At 37.5% G+C, this 23722-nt stretch overlaps 1 protein-coding gene across 9 annotated transcripts in view; it reads right to left on the bottom strand.

Annotated features, from left to right (window-relative positions):
- The window catches only part of MARCHF1 (membrane associated ring-CH-type finger 1), a 763974-nt gene extending 741294 nt beyond the window's left edge, over nt 1-22680 (bottom strand). For 4 of the 9 annotated variants that reach the window (XM_070261416.1, XM_070261419.1, XM_070261417.1 and 1 more), the window contains exon 1: nt 22531-22669. The gene's annotated coding sequence lies outside the window, so the exon portion shown is untranslated. Of the gene's footprint in view, nt 1-21840; nt 22057-22530 lie in introns of those variants that run through there. The other 5 variants (XM_070261420.1, XM_070261418.1, XM_070261421.1 and 2 more) reach the window with 4 other exon arrangements.
- Nucleotides 22681-23722: the final 1042 nt, after the last annotated feature.

Here is a 23722-nt window from a genome sequence, read left to right as displayed (position 1 = left end):
TAACCAACTGTATACACAACATAATATTCAGATCATTTTTATCTGCAATTTCAGTGTATTAGCTATGGTATGAAATAAATAAGGCATCCTCTAGAGCTTAATATTTTTTTATAGTGAATTCTTTGCAGTAACAATGTCTATTTTTAAAAAAATATCCTCATAAGTACTGATAATGCTTACATAGAAATCATAACATACGTGCTTACATTTTAGCTCCCACCTGTAAGTCCATCTCTCTGGGAGAGGCAGGCCACTAGGAAAATGACAGGTGGCTGTTCTCACTTAAAACTGTCAGAATCTCTGGGAGCAAGGCCCAGAAATTTGGATTTTTAGCAGTTCTACAGGTGACTGCGATTCACAGCAAAATCTGAGAAGCACTGAATATAGATTTTTAAAATAAAACTGGCATCATTTCGGACGGTGTCATATTTTAGTAGCCAATATGAGCACGACCCCCAAGATCATTCCATGCCATCAGCATGCCACAGAGGTATTAGGCGACCATTGTAGCAACACTTGCCCCAGCTCATCTAGTTAACTGTCCTTGAGTAATCATTAACAAGAAGACCATAATGAAGACTTTGCGACCCAGCAGAATGGCTGGCTTTCCTCCCACCGGCTTCATTTGCAAGATAAAAGCTTCCAGCTTTGTCCACTAGGGGGGAAAAGATCTGGGTTTTTTTCCAAGTTTTGCAATATGTCTAACACAGCAGGTGGCTACTTGTGGTACTTCCAGGGACAGAATGAAAGAAAAATAACACAAAATAGAATGCCCGTGGTAAGACCATGGCATGTGTTCATATTCAAACAGGAATAGGCTTTATTTGGCCAGCATTCTATCAAGTTGGGGCTCATCATATATATGCATCACCAAAAGGGTTGGTTAAATGTGCACTTCTCAGCTCCACCCAAAGAGTTGGTCTGGGAAGTGGTTTTGCATTTTATGAGCCTTTCTAGAAGTTTCTGATGCAGGAAGTCCATGGATGTGCTTGGAGACACACTGCAGTAAATGGCTCTCGGCACTGACGTTCCTGCTATACGCACCAAAATTTCAACTGCGATGATCATTTTCATATACTTATTTATAATAATAGCTGAAAGGATTTTCCAACTCTGAATTTTTATAGAAACAGAAATTCTTAGTGGAGAATACCTGGATCCACAATTGATAGTAAATCATATGCACAGTCGTCCCTGGGTATTGAGGGGGAGTTGGTTCCGGGACCCCCTGGCGATACCAAAATCTGAGAATACTCAAATCCCTTAGATAAAATGGTGCAGAATTTGCATATATAACCTATGCACATCCTCCCGTATAGTTTAAATCATTTCTAGATTACTTATAATATCTAAAATAATGTAAATGCAATGTAAATAGTTGTTACACTGTATTGTTTAGGGAACAGTGACAGGAAAACAAAAGTCTGCACATGTTAATACAGACGCAACCATCATAGGCCTTTTGACCCACAGTTGGTTGAATCCGCGGATGCAGAATCTGCAGGTAGGGAGGGCCCACTGTATACGATTTATTGACGAATTAGGTAACTGAAGCAAACACATATAAATGAACCTAATGCTATGTACTGGTTCTGGTTATAACGATCATTAAGGACGGGTGAAACACTTTGTTAAACACGGCTGAAACAGATCCTAGCCCTGGCTGTATTCTCTTCTTCTGACGTTTTATTGGCTTATCCTCTTCTCTTCCCTGCAAAGTTGTGTTTTCCACACTTGCTTTTTGACATAGGTACTTCCTTATATCAAACCTTTGATATTAACAGAAGAATTCTTATGCTTTTTGTCTACAGTTATTCAAAGTTCAAATTAAGTTAGATCCTTCATCAACCACCATTCTTTTTTAATGCCAGCTGTTGCCACACTTTCAAATTTGCTAATATAAGGATCGGTATAATATAAATCCATAAGGGAATTTGCGTCCCTCCATTATGGACACTAAAAACATCCGCAGTATTTACTGCAACTGCTGCTTATCTGAGAACAGACAGTTTCTCTCTCCTCTTTCTCACTCTGCCTCTCTCCTCCTTTTCCTTGAACTCTGCCTCTGTGATCATTCTCTCATTTTTGCAGACATTTGTGCAACTATGACCTTTGCATTTATTTCCCTACAACCACAGGAAGCTGGTTTTGGTAGAGGGAGTTGAATACACCCAAAAGAATCCTCCACCACGAGGATTTATTGTAGCATAATCAAACATTAACCCTGGTCATGCGTTTCTGAGGTTTGCCTTCTAAACATGTACAATTTAAAAAGAACTCATGAAGGCAGAACTTTGCCTTTAAGGTACACAAACTTCTGGAGTGGACTGTGAAATGACATACACAACACTGTACTATAATGACCACAGAACATGGAGTGCAATTTCATTGACGGAAATGAACACTAACAATTTTAATCATACATCCCTACCTGGTTGGCCCCAAAATGTTAACACAAATCCAGAGTGTTTGGGGCACACTGAAACTCCTGGGTACATTAAGCACTTGTAGAATTCTAAGACTTACTCTTCATATTTTTTTACCCTCAGTAAAACCAAATACATAGTTTAAATTTAAGTATGCCTAGGGTACAGAAGTTTTAAAGACATAGCAGATGAATAAATAGAGAAAACGGCTTATATAGAAAATCTTTTCTAAGGAACAATGAATAATACCTAAAACCTATGGGTAGTTACATGTGTGACTATCTCGAAGACAGAGATAGACATACTTTAAAACATGCAATCCTTCAAACACATGTGAACAATTCTATTTTGTTTTAAAATGGTCAACTCTCTATTATCTGAACTATAGGAGGAAAACAGTGGTGTATTTATTCCACACCAGAGGAATCTAAATGAACGATTGTTTTTACTAGTTCTCATGTCTGAAGGACATATGATTTATGTGGATGAAGGTAAGGCCATTAGGGAGCTCTAGGAAGCTCTGCCTCCATCACTGGCCTTCTACCAAAGTTTATTGACACACAGACACCTAAAACTAATTGGACTGGAAAACAGTCACATTTTACTACCCAGGAAAGGTCAGGAATTTTCCTTTATAACACAGAGTAATAACCAATACAATTGAGGTTCAAATGGTGCACTTTTTTCACTAGTTAAAATTTAAATAGTGATTTGTGATTTATCAAAAGCTGGTCAAGGCAGAGGAAGAAAATACCAGAGCTATAAAATGACAAGGAGTTTATATTACAGTATTTAACACAGTTTAGCAAGCAAAAGAGACAAACTTTTGCTATAACTAGAAACTCATCTACAAACAGTATCATCTACAATAGTTGTTCCTCTGTTCCGATTTTTCATTTTGATATTTTGTTTACTTTTAGTTACAGTCCTAACAGACTGCTTCATTTTTGTTTCAATTATTTTTCTGGAAACATGTTTTTCTATAAAATATAATTGTTAGAATCATTTCTCACAACGACAAAAAAATTACTGATTAGGATACATAGACTCTGGTTGCATACACAATTGCCATAGTCTCTAACAGTACAATACTCCAGGAGGTAAAAGCCTTATTAACAGTAAATCTCACAAGAAAACAATTTAGTATACATAAAACATGCATGTGTTCCATTCTGTTTCAAGCTTCTATGTGGCAAACACATACATACCAACACCAAACAAATACAGAACCAACAAATGATAGAAGAAAAGAATTTCCAAATGAGGCAAAATAAAACACTCATTAAATATAGACTGGATCTGAAAAGAAATGAGAGCAGCAACCAGGTATGTTTAAGACAGGTCAATTTTCTTTCCCCTGAGAAGTAAGAAAATCTGAATACTGAATATTTGACAAACAGTTTAAACCAAATATGAACTACTTCTTATCGTTGAGAGAGGATTCCAGGGTCCCAAAACAATGGTAAATTTTCCCTTGAGTAGCTGGCAGTATAAAAGAGAACCATAGATGTGAGGATAATGTCAATGGTTAAAAGGGACTGACAGGACCCTAAAACAGAACCCACCAAAGTTCATCCTGAGAGTTCCAGAGCATGAAACTTTGGAGAAAGAAAGAATAAACGCAGAATCAGCGCTACTCAAGAAGTAAGAGTTTAAGTGTGTCAGGTATTCACTTCTGAACCAGCCAAATACAACTGCCCTGTATTTTATTGTTTAAGGAGTATATTATTATCAAGAGGCATATATGTATGCAGTTCCCTCTATACTCTGGGTCTACACCATACACCGCCTCACTGACTCCCCTGTTGAGTGGAGAATGTGGAGACGTTCTGGTGTTATCAGTGATGTACAACCCAGCAAGCACAATAACAGGGTTCCTAATACTAAAGAACACTTTCTGCCAACTCTTATTAGAGCAAGATGACTAACCTTTCTAAATAAGTTTCTCACTCATAATAATATGAATACTATCTCCTGCATACTTCTTGGGGTTATCGGTTCCAATGAACAGTCCAGTGGATTTGTACCTGATAATTAATTGTGGCCAGGCAATGTGGTGGGCTCTATGGGTGGGCTCCTGGCTCTTATAAGGCTTACACTCCAGCAGAAGGGCCAGCACGTAAAAGGCTGTAGTCAACTAAACTGAATAATACGTGTGAAAATAATCTTTTAGAAAATTAAATAATAACACAAATGTAGGTAATGTTTTGTGTTGCCATTTTTCTTTTTCCTGTGTTGCATGTGCTCAGGATCATGATAGGCATAGGCTTGTCTTAGATCAACCGTACTAGGCCTTGATCCCTCTACATAGCCATATAACAGATACCATGAGTTTTTGCAAACAGTTTATTGAAAAGATGATTTAACAATATTAAATACTTTTTTTTCAAAAAGAAAAAAATCAAACCATAAGCTTATCTCAGTAGTAAAACATTTACATTTTTGCCTAATACTTGCCAGTTACCTATGTAATCTCATTCATAGTGGACACATTTACTGTGCTTTTTACCACGCTAAATTTTTGTGTTGTATTGTTTTATATTATGAACATTTTACACATTTATTTAAACTTACACGTTATTTACATTTGCAATAAAAATCAGGTTGTTTTTCTTATTTCTGAGTGTTGTAAAGCAGTTTAATTCAAGATAATTTCCTCATCCTTTGTGTCATTACTACCTACCAACCACAGAGCATTTATATCTAAGTTCAAACCACCACACTACAGCAAAGTTGCATCATTTACCTCCTAACGCAAGGCCTACATTTCCTCAGTTCTTTTAGGCACAGTCCTAGTTACCAAAGGGAGAAAATCTTGTTACTAACTGACATCTGTTTGGAGGGCCCAAGCACCACTGGGAGATTTTTCACAGGAATTACTACCATACACTATACCAAGCACAGTCTTATTTCAAATAATGATGAATTTCCCTACTTCTGTCCAAATTTCTGCTTACTGCATTTCCTTGGGTTTTGACCACCACTTCCAGAAAAATACTAAATAATAATGGTGATAGCGGAGATTCTTATATTATTCTTAATCTCTCACAGAAGGCATTCTGAAATTATAACAGGTTAGATATGTATTCATCCATGCTAATGAAATTTCCTTCCATTGTTTTACTAAATAATGGGTTTTAATCAGAAATGCATTTGTATATTACCAAAAGTCAGTTGAGCATCTATTGAAAATCTCTGGTAATTTTTATCCTTAAAATGTTTATTGGATGAATTATATTAACAGGTGTTCAAAAATTAAAACTTCACTATACTCCTAGAAATAACCCCATTTTTTCATACTATTATTTTTTTAATATATCTATATATTATTTTTTCTTGATATTTTATTCTGAGTTCTGGCACCAATATTCTTTTGGTAGAAATGTCCAATTTGTTGGTACATAATTGTTCATAGTAGTCTCTTATGTTCCTTTGTATTTCTGTGGTATCAGTTGTAATGTCTCTTCTTTCACTTTTTTCTTTTTCTTGTTTTTTGGTGAGGAGGATTGGCCCGGAGCTAACATCTGTTGCCAATCTTTCCCTTTTTTTTCTCCCCAAAGGCCCAGTACATAGCTGTATATCCTAGTTGTAGGTCATTATAGCTCTTCTGTGTGAGATGCCACCACAGCATGGCTTGATGAACAGTCTTTAGGTCCATGGCCAGGATCCAAACTGGTGAATCCTGGGCCGCTGAAGCAGAGCACACGAACTTAACCACTTGGCCATGGGGCCAGCCCCCTCGTTTCTGATTTTGAGTCCCCTCTCCTTTTGTCATGATTAGTAAAGTTGGGACCTCTATCTTACATCACACAAGAATTAACTTGAAATGGCTTAAAGACTGAAAGGTAAGATCTGAAACCATAAAACTCTTAGAAGAAAACATAGGGGAAAGCTCCTTGACATTGGTTTTTGCAATGAGTTTTTAGATATGACACCAAAAGCACAAGCAAGAAAAGCAAACATCAACCAGTGGGACTACATTAAGCTAAAAAGCTTCTGCACAGCAAAAGAAACAATCAACAAAATGAAAAGGGAACCTATTGAATGGGAGAAATTACCTGCAAACTATATATCTGATAAAGGATTAATATCCAAAATACATAAGGAACTCATACCACTCAATAACAAAAAGCCAAATAATCCAATTAAAAAATGGGCAGGGGACTTGAATGGGCATTTTTTCCAAAGAAGATCTACAAACGGCTAACAGGTGCATGAAAAGGTGCTCAACATCACTAATCACCAGGGAAATGCTAATCAAAACCACAATGATATCACCTCACACCTGTCAGGATGGCTATCATCAAACAAACAGGAGATAGCATGTGCTGGTGAAGATGTGGAGAAAAGGGAACCTTTGTATACTGCTGGTGGGAATGTAAACTGGTAAATCGTTAGATAAAATACTACGGAGGTTCCTCAAAAAATTAAAAATAGAACTACTATATGATCTAGCAATCCCACTTCCGTGCATATATCCAAAAGAAATAAAATTTCTATCATGAAGAGATATCCAAACCTCCATGTTCACTACAGAGCTATTCATAATAGCCAAGACATGTAAATGACCTAAATGTTCATCAGTGGATGAATGGACAAAGAAAATGTGAATGGTATAATATACCATATGTATATGGAATATTATTTAGCCATAAAAAGAAGGAAATTCTGCCATTTTGTATAACATGGGTTAAAACTTAAGGGCATTATGTTAAGTGAAATAAGTCAGAGAAAGAAAGATACTGTATGATCTCATGTATATGTGGAACCTAAAAAATCCAAACTCATGGAAGCAGAGAGTGGAATGATGGCTGTCAGGGATGAAGGGGTGAGAGAAGTAGGTGAAGCTGGTCAAGGGGTACCAACTCCCAGTTATAAGATGGTTAAGTTCTGGGATATAGTGTACAGCATGGTGACTATAGCTAACAATACTGTATTGTATATGTAAATGTTGCCAAGAGAGTTAATCTTAAATTTCTCACTACTCACAAAAGAGGAACTATATGCGATGATGGATGTGTTAACTAAACTTACTGTGGTAATCATTTTACAATACATACCTATATCAAATCATCACATTGTATATCTTAAACTTACACAATGTTATTGTCGATTATATCTCAATAAAGCTGGAAAGCCAAACAAATTTTTAAAAAATAGAAAATTTTTTAAAATGTGAATGCATGATTAATAATAGTATCTATATCATAGGATTGAAATGAAGATTAAATGACTGACTCCATTTAAAGTATGTCTTTTGAAAAAGTTCTCAGTAATTAGTAATGATTATTATGATTATTTTTACTATACAGAGACAACATGATTATCTACTTAGCCTATAGAACAGAACCTCCAAAAACGTCTATTAGAAGAAATAAAATAGTTTAGTAAGTTTGCTGGATGGAAAATCAACATGTAACAAACAATATCCATCACCAATCAACATTTATAACATGTATCTCTTAAAATATCTCATTCACAATTACAACAAAGACAATAATAATCCTGGGAATAAACTTCTAAAAAGGTAAGAAAGACCTTTACAGAAAAACATTTATAACATCACTGGAGCACATAGAAGAACTAGGTAAATGGAGAAGTGTAACATATATATGGATTGGAAGGCTCCATTGTAAAAATGACAGGTCTCTCAAACTATAAAATCGATGCACTTCCAATCCCAGCAAGGTGTATGTCAGAAGTTTGGAGCAAAGAGATAGCACATCCAAAGAGACTAGATACAGAGATGTGATGATAATTAAAAGAAGGATGCCACTATCTACTATCTTCCCCTTCACTACCACAACCACCACTACCTCCCAGGCCTGATGGGGCGAAGGGAAGGAATGGAGTTACAGAAATCCAGATGGAACTGGAACCTTGTAGTATAGGAGTTGTGGGCATTCAAGTATGCATCTGCTGCCACATTTGCTAAGGGGCAGAGATGGAGCCAGAGGAACAAATTTCCTTACCTCTCTCTCTCCTCTCCCAACCCCAATCTCTTGCTGGTGTCTCCCATTGACCAAACCCAGCTAGAAGTCAGAACCTAAAAGCACAAGGGATGTAGCTCCATGGAGAATTGGTCTAAAGAGGCAAATGAAGAATATCCATCACATAGAATGTTATATGGAATTTAAAGGCAGACTCTAAAATAATATGGATAAAAACTGGACTGTTGGTGGTGAACATGGTACAGTCTATACAGAAACTGAAATATAGTGGTGTACACCTGAAATTTACACAATGTTGTAAGTCGATATGACTCCAATGAAATAATTTAAATAAACAAATAAAATAACAGCCAAGACAATTTTGAAAAATAAGAATGAGGAGTGGAATTCTTCCTAACAGATATAAAGACTGCTTATAATGTTAAAAGGATTAACGAATTAAGTATTGAATTGGCACAGGATTAGGCAAATCAGTGGAACAGAACAGAGAATCCAGAACAGATTTAAATATATTACACTTACAAATGCCAGAGTTGGCCTTACAAATCAGTGGGATAAGTTAAACTAGGACAACTGGCTTTGTACATGGAAGGGGGGTGTCGGGAGGGAGTGTCGATCTCTACTTCAAAACAACTACAAAATTAAATTCCAACCACGCCAGAGACCTTAGTGCGAAATGTAGTAAAGCTTCAGTAGGAAACTAGGTGATATCTTTATAATCTCTAAGAAAAAGTTACACAAACAAGCAAAACCAAAATTCAAAAAGGAAACCAATAATAAAACAGAGTAATAAAATTTCAAAATCTCTATATAATAAATGACGTCGTAATACAATTAAAAAACAAGGGACAGTAAGCAAGAAAATATTTTTCATTCATATAAATGATAAAAAGTTAGTGCTCAGAACGTTCAAACAATTCTTAAAAATCCATTTTAGGGGCTGGCCTGGTGGTACAGTGGTTAAGATCAAGCGCTCTGCTTCGGCAGCCCAGGGTTCACCGGTTCAGATCCCAGGCGTGGACCTACGCACTGCTTATCGAGTCGTGCTGAGGCAGCGTCCCGCAGATAAAGTGGAGGGAGATAGGCACAGATGTTAGCTCAGGGTCACTCCTCCTCAACAAAAAGAGGAGGATTGGCAACGGATGTTAGCTCAGGGCTAATCTTCCTCAGAAGAAAAAAATCCATTTTAAAAATCCAAACTGAGGGGAAAAAAGAACAAAGTATTTAAAAGACAATTTATGAAAGAGAAGACCTGAATGGTCCTTCTAAATATAAAAAGATGCTCAACAACCCCAATCAGGTATAAGAAAATAAAAGACCAATGAGATATTTAAACACACATGCAAAAAATAACAAGTCTGATAATACTTCACACATTGCTGAAAGGAGTGTAAACTAGTACAACCGTTATGAAGAGCAATAACATAGTATCTGTGAGGATAGACAGGTCTAGAAAGATCTGTTGAAAATACAAACCGCTATTTGAACACCATGGCCACATTTTCACCATTTTACTCCATATTTAAGCATCTGTAACTAACATATAGAATTACTTCTTTGTCTATAAAATTTGTAAAAGTTAGGTAACGCTATAATTATCCTTTGAAACTTTCTTTCCCACTCAAATTAAATTTTAAAGATTGATCTACATTGACACGTAAATTTTAGTTCATTCATTTTAACTACTATATAGTATTCAGGTGCATCAAGATACCATAATTTAGGATTTTTAGAAGTTTTAAATTAATACAAATGACACTCCCATAAATTCATGTTTCTCTGTACCCAGAAACAAGAGTTTTTCTAGAAGTCAAACGCTGAATATCTCCAGAAAGGTAATACCATATAGTCGGTAGACTATATAGACATGAAAAAGATATGCAAGGGATGTTATAAAAAGATAAGGCTGGGGCCAGCCTGGTGGCATAGTGGTTAAGATCTCCCGCTCACTTAGGCGGCCTGGGGTTCACCAGTTTGGATCCCAGGCGTGGATCTACACACCGCTCATCAAGCCAACTGTGGCAGTGTCCCACATACAAAACAGAGGAACATGGGCACAGATGTTAGCTTAGCAACAATCTTCAAGCAAAAAAGAGGAAGACTGGTAACAGATGTGTTAGCTCAGGGCCAATCTTCCTCACCAAAAAAAAAAAAAAAAAAAAGATAAGGCACACCACAATATGTATTTATTAAAGTGTGTATGTTCTAATATATCTGAGCTAATTAATGTATATGACTACAAAATGTCTGTATTTGTGGATACATCTCAGGAAGGAAATATTTTTGATTTGGGAGGGAACCAAAGGAGGTCTTTCACTTTTCACACTTGATACTTCTATATAGCTTAAATTTTTTACAACAAACATGTTTTACCTTCTAGTTTTACAGTCTCAAAAACATTGAAAAAATCCACATTCGTTCTCTTATTTTGTATTGTGTTTATTATGCTACTATGGTATAGCAAAAATACTCTTGGATATCAAATTGAATGTCACAAACTAATAATTAAGCCATTAACTTATTTTTTCAAGTAGCTGCCTTTGTATTACTATTATCAAAGTGATATGCTCTCTTTATTGAAAATTTAAAAAATAAAGAGAAAAAGGAAAAACAAAAGCACTCACTGTAAACGAATGCCAATTATTAATACTATTCATTCATTCATTTGGATTTACTTGGAGATGGTGGTAGTTGTTGTTGCCAACTGTCTTAGCTTCTCCTGCAACTAAATCTTCAAATTTTATCCATACACAAAAAGTACCAAGACAACTCAAAGCTTAAAATGTATGACATATATCTTATAAAGAAAACTATACTTGAGTGTTTAAAGAATATATAATTTAGCTTTAATAATGGTACAAACTATTTACATTAAATACCCACTATTTATTAGGGAATTTACCTACTACCATTAATTGTCATAAGAACCCTAGCAGGAAGGTACTATTATCCATGTTTTGAACATAAGGAAACCAATATTCAAACATGTTAAGCATTTTGACCAGTGTCACCTAACTAATGAATGGAGATTCCTAGACAGCTCAAAATGGCTTAGAGTCTGAGCTTTTTCCAACTACCATGATCTTCTACTCCTCTAACAGGGAAACTGAACTTATGCTTAAAATCAATTTTCAAAACTCCTTTATATAACAAATGTTTCCCTAAGTATAATAATTAAAGTATAATAATTTTTTTCTCATTGAGGAAGAATTAACATAAAAGGATTCATCTCTAAAAGCACAGACACCCCCCTAGCATCCACATGGTGAAATGTACATTATCAAATTCACACCACAGTTGCTAAGTGAGTAGGACCCATGATGAACTCAGGGGCTTACGAGTTCAAAGTCTATAATCTATATAACTGTTACCACCATAAAAAGGGGGGGGGGAGGGGAGATACACATTACTCTTCATTTTTCATGAAAATACACAAAAGTAAGATTTGGCTATATTAGATTGTCCTCTTAGTTATTTATTGGAATAAGTGAGTGAGGATAATCAACAATTTCTTTAAAACAACTTACTTAAAACAAACATCAATTCTTGGATCCCAGTGAGAAACAGCCAGACACACATCGTCTCATACTATTGAGAGGCAAATTGCGCAAAAAATTTTAGCATTAGATATATCTCCACAGAGCATAATTTAGCATGAAATAGAAGATTTCTTTCATATCAGTTTTTCCTCTGTATATAATTTTATCACAAACTCTATATATATACATGCAGAAGAGTATTAAAAAATAACAAACACCCACAAAAGAACTATTCAGATTTAACAGAGGTTAAGATTTTGAAGTTTTCCTTCAGATATGAAATTTTTTATTCAAGAAGCATTTATTTACATTTTTATTGTAAAAGTAAATCATACTTATTAAAAAGTATTTGGAAAATAAAAAAAAGCAGGATGAAAAACTAAGCATAGTTCAATGACCACTATCAACATTTTGAAATACTTCCTTTCATTGTTTAAAGAACATATTGTAATTAGACTTCTAAGATCCCTTTTACATGTCCCCAAAATATATTTTTGGGCTTTCTGGGTTACTGGGTAATGTATGATGGAAAAACTTTAACATCTTTTGCATCATTTTTGACTGTTCCTACAAATTGACGACTATGGTTCATCCTTATAACGCAAGTCCACGGAAGAGTGTCTTCTATCATTGCTTTTTAAGACTTGTTTTTTCACTTTTGGTCTACAAAAAATAGGGGAGGGGATTTTCTCTAAGGTTATTTTTCTGAGTCTGTGAGCGATTATCCTCTTCCATGAACACCATTAGTAATAAATCAAAAATTCCCAGACTTTACCTTTTATACTTGTTACTAAATATCTTAATAATCTTCCCAATTAATTCCCCCACTTCTGTCTAATTCCCTGCAATTGTTCATAGCACAAATCTTTCTTTCATGTGGTAGTTATTAAATAAATACTTGTTTATTCATTTATTTATTGTTTTTAAAATAAGACATACTCACGGGGTTAAGAGATTTCAAAAAAGATTGTTTAAAAGTAACCTATAAAAATAAACCAAGTTATCTCATTAAAAAGGAAAGGTAGCTGGCAAGAGCTATTGTGTATGTTATGCTAAATCTTAAAGAGTCGTTTCACACTGTGTCTGGAATATAACTTTGCGTTCAATTAAGTCAAAACTGCTAAGAAGTATTAAAGGAAATATAGCTTTAAGTGGAAAATAATTTGTCTCTAATTCTTTGAATTTCAAATTTGGGAGAAATTAGCAGAACCAGAATCCACACTTGTGTGAGTACATAAGCAATTTAACTTTATTAAAACCTAAGTACAAGAACTGACTTGGGACTGAGTAATTAAATGTCGCTATGCACCATGCTTGAGTAGCATATATACAGATTCTTTTTGTGTTACACTATCAAAGTGAATCTTAAGTAAAATTTTAGTTGAAATACTTTTAAAAGAGAAAAGTCTATCTATAATTTAACCACCCCCAAAATTAAGAGATAACTAGTAAAAATATATAAATTTCATAGCAATGTAGAGTTGCTTAGATATGGACTTGTTTTGTGGCCTAACATAGAGTCTATCTTAGAAAATGTTCCATGTGCGATTGAGAAGAATGTGTATTCTGTTGCAGTTGGATGGAATGTTCTGTACATGTCTGTTAGGTCCATTTTGTCTACAGTGTTGTGCAAGTTCACCGTTTCCTTATTGATTTTCTGTTCGAATCCTCTATCCATGTTGGAAGTGAAGTACTGTCATGTGCCCCATAACAGCTTTTCAGAGACAGACCATACATACCACGGTGGTCCCATAAGATTGGTGCCATATAGCCTAGGTGGTAGTAAGCTATACCATCTAGGTGTGTGTAAATACACTCTATGAGATTCGCACAATGACAAAATCACCTAATAACACATTTCTCAGAACGTATTCCCATCATTAAGCTATGCATGACTTTATAGAACTTAAAAAGTCTCACATACAGTTTTTAAGGTCATCACAAGCTAGGACAAATAAATTGGCAGTAAACGAATAAATATCTTATTCCCTCTTTTTTTTCAAGCCTGTTTATTTAGAAAATCACTCGGTTAAAAAATATCAATTCCTACAATTCTCATAGCCAGCCATGGTGGTCTAGTGGGTAAGATTTGGAGATCTTGTGGAGGCAGCAGAGGATCCTTTCCCTAAGGAACCACACCACCCTTCTGTTGTCACGTTGTGGTGGCTGCCTATTGCTGTGATGCTGAAAGCTATGCCACTGGTATTTCAAATTTCAGCAGGGTCACCCATGGTGGACAGATTTCAGCGGAGCTTCCAGACTAGCACAGACTAGGAAGGACCTGCCTGCCCACTTCTGAAAAAATTGTCCATGAAAATCCTATGCATAGCAGTGGAGCAGTCTGATACAGCAGTGGAAGATGAGGGGATGGCACAAAAAGATGCGGCTGGGCTTTGCTCTGATGTGCACAGGGTTGCTAGGAGACAGAATTGACTCAACAGCATTAACAACAAACACTTCTCATACTTTTCAAATGTTCATAACTCTTCATGTTTGTTAGTCTGCATATTTTATACAATATTCTCCCCAGATCCTTCATATATTTCTTTTTTGCTACTCTATGATCCTGTTTACTTGTGAGGCCTCTCCTCACTGCCACCATCACACATACACACGCACACACACCTCTTTCTTTAATATTCAAAATATTCTGTGACAGTCCCTCATATCTGGTACATCTCTTCAATCCACATCACACTTCCTCCTTTGGGCTGTCTGTGACTCCCTCAAAATTGCCAAACTTCTCCCAGCAACAGGATCTTGAGCACACACCCTTTGCCCCTCTGTCAGAAAACTCTTTCCTTCTCTCTCCAGCTAACTAACTCTTTTTCATCCTTTAGATGGCAGCTCAAGTGTCACCGCCTGAAGGAGTCTTGCCCAAACCTCTCTGCCCAAGTCAAACTCCCCTATGAAAGGCTTTCTCATCACTGTGTACCTGTCCTTCAGTGCTTTCACTCTCACATGTGTGCATTTGTTTGTAAGATTTTTTAACTAATTTCACAGGAATAAAAAGCTCTGAAGAGGCAGGAATCTTGTCACATTTTTACTCATTATACCATCAGGACCTGGCTGAGTACAGGGCATAGAGTGGATGGTCAATAAATAAATACATGCATGTCTCAGTGACACTGTGGGTTCAGTTTCAGACCACCACAATAAAGCAAATATGGTAACAGAGCAAGTCACGTGAATTTTTGGTTTCCCAGTGCATATAAAAGTTAGGTTTACACTATACTGTAGTCTATTAAGTATGCAACAGCATTACATCTAAAAAAACAATGTATATACCTTAATTAAAAAATACTTTATTGCTAAAAAAGGCTAACCACCATCTGAGCCTTCAACCAGTTGTATTTTTTTTTTGCCAGGGGAGGGTCTTGTACAAAACACAGTATCTGTGAAGTGTAATAAAGTGAAATGCAATAAAATGAGTTATGCTGTATCGAAGTAAAAAAGAAAGAAGGGAGGAAAGGAAATTAATCATTAGGTCAAGAGATGACCTCATACTTACTAAACGAATTATTTAACTGGCCTCATTTGGTGACCGGAAAGATGATGAATTTATAAACAAAATATCTTTGAAAAATACTCTATTTTAGCTTCTTCCTTACCATTTTTCTCTCATTGTAAATGGTTGTGGCTTGGGATTTAGTCTTGATTCTTTTTCTTTCTTTGTTTTCATTTTCCTCTAGAGAAAAAAGCTAATTTACAATATATTTTAGCCACATTCCCTTCAAAAGCAGAATGTGAAATAAAAACTTATGTACCAATAGTAGAAGGAGATCCTAGAGAGTAAGAATGAAGCACCAGGTAAAGTGAAATGGGGACAGAATAAGAACCAATACAAGTGTACGAAGCTGGGTCATCACCATGGCCAACTGAGGCTCTATGTGACCCAGACCTTCTGAGGAACTATAGACAGCCTCTCAGATCTGTCCACCCGGTTCCTACTGATAGAGGGGTTTCCTAAGTGGTGTTAGCTCCTCCCCACTCTAGGCTGCACTTCCAGGGACAGAGGCAGACATAAGACATGCCTGTAAAGTCACAGAGTAAAAGATACTCAGCACAGCTCAAGGTGAGAAGAAGTCAGCACAAGTGAGTCACAGCCTGCCTACAATGTTTGCCACAGTCATAGAACCGGAAATGAGGCTGAAAGGATGTAAGACAGGAGACAAGAGGCATATGACATATCTTATGAGTATCAAAGCATTGCTCATCAGAGTGTCAGCCCCAAATAATGAGCCAGCAACACCACAGTACCTAAGTTATCTCTCTCACCAAGCTTCAATGAATTTCCTATGCACGTTAGAACATCAAATGGAAAGCAGGCAAAAAAGTCCATTCCAGGTATTCTCCAACTTCCACTTGATTGTGTCCCAAAAAGTCAGTGGTTTCTACTGCGTCATCTGAAATATTTAATCACTTAAAAATGGCATTATACATTTTAGTTCACCTTGAGAATCCATCCATCAATAGACAGATTCAACAAAAATCCTACGCTAATCCATGAAACGAACTATAGTTAATTTAAGTCATGTTTTCAGTATAGCATTGTCAAAGACACTATTTCTAAAACAACGAAGCACCATTTGTAATATTTCTTCTGGATTAAATATATTCTGAGTTTTATCCATATACCAATAAGAAAAGAAGTTGATCTATTATTGACTTGTTGATTTTATTATATGCATATGATAAGATATCTCCTGTATCAGTTGTTTTTCAGAGTAACAATTTGAAAAACAAAGGACAATGATTTCTAAGAAGAGAGAGGCTTCAGACTTCCCACATTGTTCACTCTCTATATGTGGAATTTATTTGTAAATTAGGACGATTCCTAAATCATAGAGTGCTTATGTTCAGGAAAGAGTGTTATTTTTTATACATACACGTGTGTGTGTGTGTGTGTGTGTGTGTGTGTGTATCACTCCTAAGGAAAAGAAAAGTTTTGCCAATTTATTACATTTAGTTACCATGAACTTGAATTTACTAGCTATTTGAATCATTGGCTTTCACTGATGCTAGGTTCTACTTCAAAAAGGAAATAGACAAGCTGTCTCCAAACCATACTGTACAGAATATAAGTACTTAGTAGAATGTAACCTCTTTTTAAGACAATACTTTTTAAATCAAATTGGTTCAGAGTTAGCTGTATTGCCTAGGAGCCTGTGGGCTGGGATTATTAACACCAGTTTTATCACCAAGTAATGATCTTGCATCGCTATACATCTATTTTTGTAATCAGTGAAAAACAACAACCCACTTCAGCTGAGAGTCATGGTGGAGTAACTCACGGTAGACCAACATTACCACCAAGAACAACTAGAAAAGCCATATATATATATATTAAAAAAAAAATTCTAAAAGAATTGTTGGTGAGCCTTGAAGAAGCCAAGACTAGAGGTTTCAAGATTCCAGATGCAGGAAGCATCAAACAGGAAAGCTGAATTTTTGAGGGTGCTTTTTTCCCCTGGGACAGAGAGTAGGGTCACTTGCCAATCTAGACACACAGCAAGAGCCTGAGAACATGGGCTCTGCCTGAGCAGAAGACTACTGATTTGGGGTAGAGAATCCAGAAGAAATTTTGGCAGCCTTGTGGAGCTAAAGATAAAAAGTTAGAGATAGGAGACACCAAGATCCCTATGAGAAATAAATGACGAAGCACCAAGCTGACACACGCTTGGTTTTACCCACAAAATACTGCTGACATTTGAAGTTCCACACAAGACTGAAGGAGGCTAAGACACTAAGAAGAAAGATTCTGAAAAGAAGAGCAGGATTCTCAGAAGTCTTCCCCTGAATTGTATTTAATACTTGTGACTACACCAGTGGAAGGCTCTGGATATCTATACTTTGGCAGCTGGGTGCCCCTGCAGGTGATGAAGTCTATGAGCACTTGAGTCAACTCAGTCACTGACTGGATTACAACAACTGGCCACCTCTCTATTTAATCTACCTAATAGAAGAAATGCTGACAACTCTTTGGACTTGGATAAAGAGACTTCTAAAATTTTTATACACAATTAATAAAATCAAGAGTAAAGAGAGGCACTGAAAAGAAGCTCACAGTAATCCAGTTATGGCATTAGCAGACAAAAACTTTAAAATAATTTTGATTACTATGTTCAAAGTAACAGAGGAAAGGATGAAGAAAATAGATAAACTGGTATCCATAGAAAGGAATAAAATGCACATTTGAAAACTGGAAAAAATACAATAATTAGAGTAATAACCCATAGACGAGCTTGACAGCACAATAGGCATAGTGTAGGAGAACGTTAGGAAACTGGAAGAAAAGGTCAAAAGGAAATATCTAAACAAGCACAGAAAGAAAGAAAGAGTGGAAAATAATGAAACAAGGGTAAAAGGCATGGCGGGCGCAGTGAAACCATGTATTAAATATACAACTGAGATCTCAGAAAAAGAGACAGCATGGAGGAGAGCTATATAACAAGAATTCACCAATAAATTTCATCTGATGAAAGACATCAGTCCACAAATTCAAGAAGCTCTGCAAACGCTAAGGACAAATAAAAAGAAAACCGTACCAAGGAACATGACAGTAAAACTGAAGAAAAATAAAGGCAAGTGAAAAAATTTTAAATCAGCCAGAGACAAAGACACTTTATCTTCAAAGTAACGACAATAAGACTGACAGACTTGATAGAAGCCAGAGTCAAAGGAATACAAGTTAAAGTGTTGAAAGAAAATAAATGCCAAACAAAAAATTCTATGTCCAGCTTAAATATTCTTTAAAAATAAAGGCTGTGTAAGAACATTTTCAAACACACAAAAAATGAGAGAATTTACTACCAGCAAACTTGAATTAAAAAGATATATAACAACCTACTTAATAATTTTTTTGATAAATTATATTAAATGAATTGTCAAGAATGCCACTAATTAAAACCAGATGTTTAAAAGACAAATCACAAACTGGATTCACCTCTATGTAAATTTACAACTTTAACTGAAAAGACCTAGAAGTTAAAAAGTTAACTTAGAGATAATATTTGTTAGGTAGTTCTTCCTATATTTTCAAAATCACTTTTGCATATTAGCTCATTAACTATGCACCATTCCCTGTGGGAAGTCTGGGCAGACATTATCATCTTTATTTTATGTAAAATGAAAGTAATGTTCAAAAGGTTCAGAGACTCGTTCTCAATTAGACGATAAAGTCAAAACCACAACACATTTCCTACCCAGTGCTCCTCATTCTCACACTGGGAAGTAGCAAATGAATTAATAGTATCATATAGGTCCATTAAGTCGCAAAAGGTGTTCAATATATAACAAAGGGATAATTTCGGTTTCTGGAGATTTTGTCTCTATTTTCTTTAACTTTATTTTTAAGAACTCCATGAACAATATTATTTTACCCTATGAATAAGATATCCTATTCCTGAATATTTCAGTAATCCCCTAACTGTTGCCTTTCACTCTTAACTCATTAATTCCAGAAGAAGCTGAGATGCCAAAACATTTCAGCCAAAAAGATTTACTGACCAATTTCCATATCGAAGGCCTACACAAAAGTTAAAATCACAATGTTCTGGGATCCATAAAGCATCCTTAAACTAGAATTTGAATTACACCATGGAAAAGCCCATAAAAGAACTTTCTGATTGAGTTCAAGATATAATTTTGCCTCAAGAAAAATGAGAGAGTTTCTCTGTATCACAGAGATCCTACAGTGTCTGTTCACTCAAACAACTAGAACGATGAAAGCAAGAGGCTCCCAAATTGTGTAGGTTTGTTCCTTGTACATAATCTTTTCTTGGAAATATTGCAGTGTTCTGATATAATGCTCTTTTCCATGACCTTGAAACATCACTATTGCCTATTCCGGGAAATATACTATAGCTTTGTTTTTGTCTTATAAGGCAACTTCCTCTCATCTCTCCTGATTAAGAATCCTTGTGTAACAAAATAGCCAAAATATTTATTAAATACATTAAAAAACATTATGAGACTATTCTCTAGTTCAAGGACATTATTTTACTTCCTATGTTTTTAAAAATAATATTTTCCTGCCTAGAAAATATATCAAATCACATATATTTACAAAATACACTTTTTAAGGACTTTCCTCACATATCCTAGCGTGTGCAGTGAAGTGCCAGAGCATTTTTGACTTTCTTGGATAAATATTCTTGAAATAAAACATTTCAGACATAAAATACAACCTGTTATCCTTAATGTACATTTTTTTTCTTGCCACATACAAAGGATAAAAGATCCTTTTGTTAAAAGAAACATCGTCTGCCAAAAATCATAGGCCGAATACCACGTGCCTCCTGCTTATCATTGCTGGCTGATTGTCTAACTGGGGTTATATATATTTCATACACATATATATTTTTATGTCAGGTACTCCCCATCACATAAGCACATCAGCAGACCATATGTTCTCTGCGCTAATTTCAAAAAAAGATTTTGTTATTACAACATTTCAGGAAAGCAGCCAGCATGAGCAACAGGTTTTCTAAGAACCGTCACATAAAACTCCTTAAGCTTTACTATCAAGAGATGAGTACAATAAAGTTAGAAAGAAATAAAGCTTTCAAAGAAACAGGTAGGGCCCTTTGTGATAAGAAGTCAGGAAACAAATAATGAAACAAAAATTATTTCTGAATCACAGGAGAAAATGTTGCGCCTAACCCCGGAAGTCTTGAACAAAGACAAGCTCTCTTTGGTCCTATCATTGGTCTCTCAACATAACATAACATAATCAAACATTTAACCTTGCACTTGCTGGAAAGAGAGACAAGCATGTAAAAGCTGCAATGAGCTTTTCCAAAAACAAAACTGATGTGACATCCTCTGATGCCCATTATTGTCCCACCTTTTACACTTAGCAAATCTCCTTCTCTTATCTCTCCCAGTTCCTTTTCCACTTCCACCACATTTCTTATTCCAATAATTTTCTTTTATGTCTGTTCCGAAAAGACCCCAAACTTTATCAGAAGAGCAATCACTAATCAAGAAAACTTACTTTGATACTTCTGTTTTAGAAAAGCTTCATTAGGATAACCTATCTTTAAGGAAAAAGAAACAATCTAAAGGAAAACCAGAAAGCCTTTTTCAGAAAAAGAAAATAAAATGACCATCTGAACTATAAGTGTGATTGTGACTTTCTTATACTCTAATATTATGTTAGATGCTGGAATATCAAACTTGTATATCAAGAATCTCCTTAGTATCCAGGGGTCATTTGCTATACCCTAAATTCATGAATATGAAATAGCTCCTAAAATTTTAAATATTTTAGATTGCAGTGGATGAAACTCTAAAAAGAAAAGGAACTAAACCCCAAAGTAGCAAACTTAGACTTCCTTCCACCTTTTTCAAAAATGTTTATTTGGAAAATAAACTGACATTAAAGTCAAATATTCAAATAGGTATCACCACTTCTCTGTGATCTGAAAATTGGACTTTTCCGAAACAGAAAGAATTCATGGATAAAATATGTCTGGAACCGGCAGGTCGCGAGGAGGCGTGGGTATTGGTATGTTGGCTTTACAACGCTTACACGTAGCACAACTCTCAGCGAAGCGGGTTCCGAATCTTTCCTATTTAAGCCCACAAGGCTCTATAACAGTACAGATACTGAGCTCAACAATGTTTAGCAAGCAACCCTCCTCCGGAACCAGTGAATAACGAAAGGGATCTCCAGAAAAACGTGGATCTCCCTAACTATGTACTGGACATGCCTCTAACTCCATCCACCTGCCACAGATAATCCTCAAAACAAGCGCCTCAGAAACCAGAAAAAAGAGAGCGGGAGGGAGTCTCGTCAAGTTTGCTCTTTCACTCATACCGCTCAGGGACAGAACTTGGGCGTCTTTCTGCCTCGAGTGGTCACTTCACTTCCTGGAGCTTAAGAAGCTTGCTCTGCACCTGGACAACTGCAACACTCACCGGTGGGCGCAGGACCCTTCTCGAGTCTTAAATCCCAGCTCTCAGTCCTGCCTGCAGCAGGAACACAATGGCATCCCTCGCACAGACGGGCGGGTGCCGGGACCCGGATCCGACTGGACAGTTGCAGACAGCCTGACTTAGGTTTACGCACATCAGCCTTAAACCCGAAACAAAGGCTGCCCTCGGTGGTCCGTAGCGCGCCCCCCCCCCCCCCCCGGGTAATCGATGCCCGCCCCCTAAGCCCACACTGGTAGCGCGTGAGCCTGTAAAGTGGCCGTCATCGATTCCGCGCCTTCCGAGGGGTGCGGCTCGGTGACTAGTGAGAAGCCGGCGTAAACAGCGCGCCGCGCACTGGGGATCCACCAGAAACTGCTTGCGCGCAAGGCTGGCGCTGGCCTGCCAATAGAGGTAACTACCCCAAGCAGCCGGCTGGAACAGCCCCCACTCAGAGCGGCGCCTACAGGGCGAGCCCGCCGCCAGGGGCTTGGGTCGCAGCACCCACCACGAACCCCAACCAAGAGCTTCAGCTCCTCCGCTGACCCACTGGGCAAAGGTACTTGCTGCCTGTGCTCCGAGTCTGGTGCTGTGCCAAGCCCTGCTCGGGGTCAGGGACACAGGTGCCCGGGACGGCGAGCCGAGGAGGGTACGGGCTCGCAGCGAGGCTGATAAAAGATCTTTGCAACCACTCACCGGCGGAGGGCGAAGTCGCTCAGGCGGCCGCCGGGCTGCGCGCATCGAGCATCCCGGGGCGCAGGCATCCTCCCATCCTTTGTCAGTAGCGGGCGGAGCGCTCCTCCCCAGCTTGAGGACGTGCAGCCGGATGGCAGGCAGCCCGGCTCTGGCTCGGTTTCCCAGCCCTCTCCCCTCCTCTCCTCCCCCTCCCTTTCTCCGTCCCCCTCTCGGAGCCGGCACTCGCTCGGCTCCCATGATGTCATCCGGTGGAAATCTGCCATGCTCAAAAGACTGGAATAATCCAGCGCTCACGCAGGGAACACGGCACGGGCGGAGGCGGCAGCAAAGCCTTTAGGCGTACCCAGAACCTGCCTGGCCTGGCTAACTGGAGTCAAGGAGGGGGTCTGCGGAAAGGTGGTTCCGAGGGTGTGGGCAGGGTGGGTGTGGTGGGGATAGAGCCCAGGACGAAAAGTGCTGTCTCTGCTGCAAAGATTCCTAACTCAGTGTTTAGACTGACGGCAGATGCCAAGGGTAAGGAGAAAGTTTTTTGACTTCTTGGCAGCTCATGCGCCCCAGCACGTTGACAGACACCTATGACGCAGTTGGGGAAATGATTAGAACCCCTGGGACTCCGGAGCCCCAGCCTCAGTGAGAAAGTTTAGGATGTCTGGCCGGTGGCAGCGTCAATGACAAGCAGCTAAAAGGATGAAGAAAGGCATGTACTGTTTATGGGCGAAAGAATCTGAAACAATGCATGGGGATCCTGGGGGGCCACGACGACCCTATGATACTAACACGGAAAAGACCGCCGCCCTCAAGCTCCCACATTTGTAATTTCCTCGTGGCTTTAGTTTTTTTCTTCCTTCCTTCCCCACCAAATACTAGTGGACATTCTAGAAGTGACTTCCTCGTGGCCTCACCCAAGGATTGTCATCACTGATGAACCATTTAAATCATAAGAAGTTCATTAAAAGCCATAAAAGATGTGATGTCAATTCTTATTGCTTAATATTCTTTATATCAATAGATGTTTTATTAGAGGAATAAACATACAGCATCAATACTTTCGAAGATTCCCTTGTATTAATGAAAACACACATACACACACACATATACACCCCAGGTCTGAGAGCCAATCCTACATCAGTCTAGGGCAGTTTCGTGTTAAAAATTCTCGCTGTAGGTAGGAAGATGTGGTCTCTGCCAGCGG

This window comes from Equus caballus, chromosome 2 (assembly GCF_041296265.1).
Source record: "Equus caballus isolate H_3958 breed thoroughbred chromosome 2, TB-T2T, whole genome shotgun sequence".
NCBI classification, from domain to species: Eukaryota; Metazoa; Chordata; class Mammalia; order Perissodactyla; family Equidae; genus Equus; species Equus caballus.
Note: the sequence above shows the minus strand (reverse complement) of the source record. Positions and strands in the feature narration are given on the sequence as shown.